Raw genomic sequence first — 3,962 nt, 5'->3', positions numbered from 1 at the left:
CAGAAATTTACCATAAAACAACAAACATTAAATTGCAGAAATTTACCGTAAAACAACAGACATTAAATTACAAATATTTACCATAAAATAACAGACATTAAATTACAGAAATTTACTGTAAAATAACGAACATTAAATTACAGAAATTTACTGTAAAATAACGAAGATTAAATTACAGAAATTTACCGTGAAACAACAGACATTAAATTGCAGAAATTTACCATAAAACAACAAACATTAAATTGCAGAAATTTACCGTAAAACAACGGACATTAAACTGCAGAAATTTACCATAAAACAACAGACATTAAATTGCAGAAATTTACCATAAAACGACAAACATAAAATTGCAGAAATTTACCATAAAACAACAAACATTAAATTACAGAAATTTACCATAAAACAACAAACATTAAATTACAGAAATTTACCGTAAAACAACAAACATTAAATTACAGAAATTTACCATAAAACAACAAACATTAAATTACAGAAATTTACCGTAAAACAACAAACATTAAATTACAGAAATTTACTGTAAAATAACAGACATTAAGTTACGGAAATTTACCGTAAAATAACAGACATTAAATTACAGAAATTTACTGTAAAACAACAGACATTAAATTACAGAAATTTACTGTAAAATAACAGACATTAAGTTACGGAAATTTACCGTAAAATAACAGACATTAAATTACAGAAATTTACCATAAAACAACAAACATTAAATTACAGAAATTTACCGTAAAACAACAAACATTAAATTACAGAAATTTACTGTAAAATAACAGACATTAAATTACAGAAATTTACTGTAAAACAACAGACATTAAATTATGGAAATTTACCATAACACAACAAACATTAAATTGCAGAAATTTACCGTAAAACAACAAACAATAAATTACAGAAATTTACCGTAAAACAACAAACATTAAATTACAGAAATTTACTGTAAAATAACAGACATTAAGTTACGGAAATTTACCGTAAAATAACAGACATTAAATTACAGAAACTTACTGTAAAATAACAGACATTAAATTATGGAAATTTACCATAAAACAACAAACATTAAATTGCAGAAATTTACCATAAAACAACAGACATTAAATTACAGAAATTTATTGTAAAATAACAGACATTAAATTACAGAAATTTACTGTAAAATAACAGACATTACGGAAATTTACCGTAAAACAACTGACATTAAATTACAGAAATTTACCGTAAAACAACAAACATTAAATTACAGAAATCTACTGTAAAATAACGGACATTAAATTACAGAATATTATTCATATTTAAATCTCTGGTAAATTTCTGTAACTCAACCTGTTATTGTACAGTAAATTTTTGTAATTTAATGGCCGTTATATTTCCGGCACCCCAGCTGCTGGAAATAAACCTTAAATATACAGATTTTTTTTACAGTGTTGTTTGGCACTCTGTCCTGGGAGATGCCACTGATTGAAAGTCTTTAAATAGTTTATATATGTATGTCATTAACAATACTGTCTACAAGTCTGTGTACATCTATTGATTGTACATATTGCAGTCAACATTGCCAATTTTACATTGCCCTGTTTTTTTTTTTTTTTTTGGAAGTATGTTGTTGTATGTTGTTGTATTTTGCACTGTCTGTATCTGCACTTGTCTGGAGCCAGCACCTAAGCTTTTCACTCATCATAGCACACGTGCTGCTGATGATGTGACAATAAAAGTGATTTGATTTGATTGAATTTGACTATTAACAGGGTGGTGTTACAAATAATAATACAAATGTCAAAAGATACAACGAAATAAATAAAATATAAATGTAAATAGATCCTGCTGAAAAAAACAGCTTAAACCAGCCTAGGCTGGTTGGCTGGTTTTCCTGGTCGACCAGGCTGGTTTTAGAGGGGTTTTGGCCATTTCTAGGCTGGTTTCCAGCCATTTCCAGCCTGGTCTTAGCTGGTCAGGCTGGGAGATGACCAGCTAAAACCACCTTGACCAGCTTAGCCAGGCTGGGAGCCCAGTCAAAACCAGCTATGTCCAGCTTAAACCAGGATGATCAAGCTGGTTTTAGCTGGATTTAGCTGATCATTTTCCAGCCTGACCAGCAAAGACCAGGCTGGAAATGGCTGGAAACCAGCCTGGAAATGGCCAAAACCCCTCTAAAACCAGCCTGGTCGACCAGCTAAAACCAGCCAACCAGCCTAGGCTGGTTTAAGCTGGATTTTTCAGCAGGGGAATGTAATAATAAAAACAAATGCTAAAATATTAATAAATTTAATATATCACTGTCTGACTCTGACATACGTCCAGTATTAGTGACTGTTTTCCTGTAGTAGAGCAGAGTTTCAGATTGTCAAACAGAGACATCTGCCGGGTAAGAGCGGAACTGTTGCTTGATTTATTTTCTCTTTTTTATATATATATATATATATATATATATATATATATATATATATATATATATATATATATATATATAATATACGCTTAGTTCATTTAAGTCTCTAACCATAAATTCATAATCAGAAGCACGTTGTGTTTTTATTTTTCTAAGCGGGACACAAAATAATTATGATAATCGTCTAAAAAAAAGATAATGCTAATCCTACCTACAGGCTTGTTATTGGTCCATACTTATGATGCTAACATTAATCCGGTGCGTTTGCTAATATAGTTTAACTACACCTATATTTAAACTGTGTTCCAGGATTAAAACCTGCTTCAGTTGCCTAATAGCGATTTCATTGTATTTGGACGCGGGATTTAAAGATAATGATGACACAGTAACGACACAAAAATACTGTTTTCGTGTGTATTTGTAAGAGGTCGACAGCATCAGGCCTCATTCACTTTTGAAGACTGAGTCTGTTCCGTCATCTTGTTTTACGGAGGAAAGTGCTAGAAAAACACCATGAGGGTGAGTAAATGTTTTCATTATAAAACATAAGTAAACGAGTAGTCTATATGCAATGAAATGTGTTGTGTTGTTGTCGAAGTCGAACGATTAAACAAATCGCTCGCTGGTTAGTTTGCTATTAGTGATTGACAGGTCAATCCCGCCCTCCCGCCAGTGTACACGTCATTAGAGAAGAAAGATGTTTAAATTTAAGTTTTGTAGGACTAGAAAAATAAATAAATAAATAAAAACAAAAAATAAAAATAAATAAATAAATAAAGTAAATTTAAAAAAAAATGTTTTTTTTTATTAAGTTTAGGAGGACAGATAAACTACGTAAAATATGTACTAGTAATACATATTTTATTTGGAATATTTGAGTATTATTCAAATTAAACTGTAAAGTTTGATTTCATGGTGATTTTTAAAATGTCAGTAACATGACAGATCATATTTTAGCATTGATTTTTTTTCATTCATTTTCGGCTTAGTCCTTTTATTAGCCGGGGTCGCCGCAGCGGAATGAACCACCAACTGATCCAGCACGTTTTATGTAGCTGATGCCCTTCCAGCTGCAACCCATCTCTGGGAAACATCCATACACTCTCATTCACACTCATACACTACTGACAATTTAGCCTACAGAATTCACCTGTACCGCATGTCTTTGGACTGTGGGGGAAACCGGAGCAACCAGAAGAAACCCACGCGAACTCAGGGAGAACATGCAAACTTCACAGATACGCCAACTGAGCCAGCCGAGGCTCGAACCAGCAACCTTCTTGCTGCGTCGTCAAGATTTTTAAAAATATATATTATAATTAATTTTTAAAGGCCATTAAAGGCCAGAAACACTATTTTAGTATTACAAAAGACTTACTTACTTTTGGAATTTATCGGAAGTGCAAAAACTTACAAAACTTTTGTTACACATCATAATTAGATTTCATTTTTATGAGTTAACATGAGTAAAACACAAGAAAAAAAATTCATTCATTCGTCTTCTGCTGCTTTTCCGGGGCCGGGTCGCAGGGGCAGCAGTCTTAGGAGAGAACCCCAGACT

This window comes from Danio rerio, chromosome 20 (assembly GCF_049306965.1).
Source record: "Danio rerio strain Tuebingen ecotype United States chromosome 20, GRCz12tu, whole genome shotgun sequence".
In the NCBI taxonomy this organism is placed as follows: Eukaryota; Metazoa; Chordata; class Actinopteri; order Cypriniformes; family Danionidae; genus Danio; species Danio rerio.
This window is presented reverse-complemented; position numbering follows the sequence as displayed.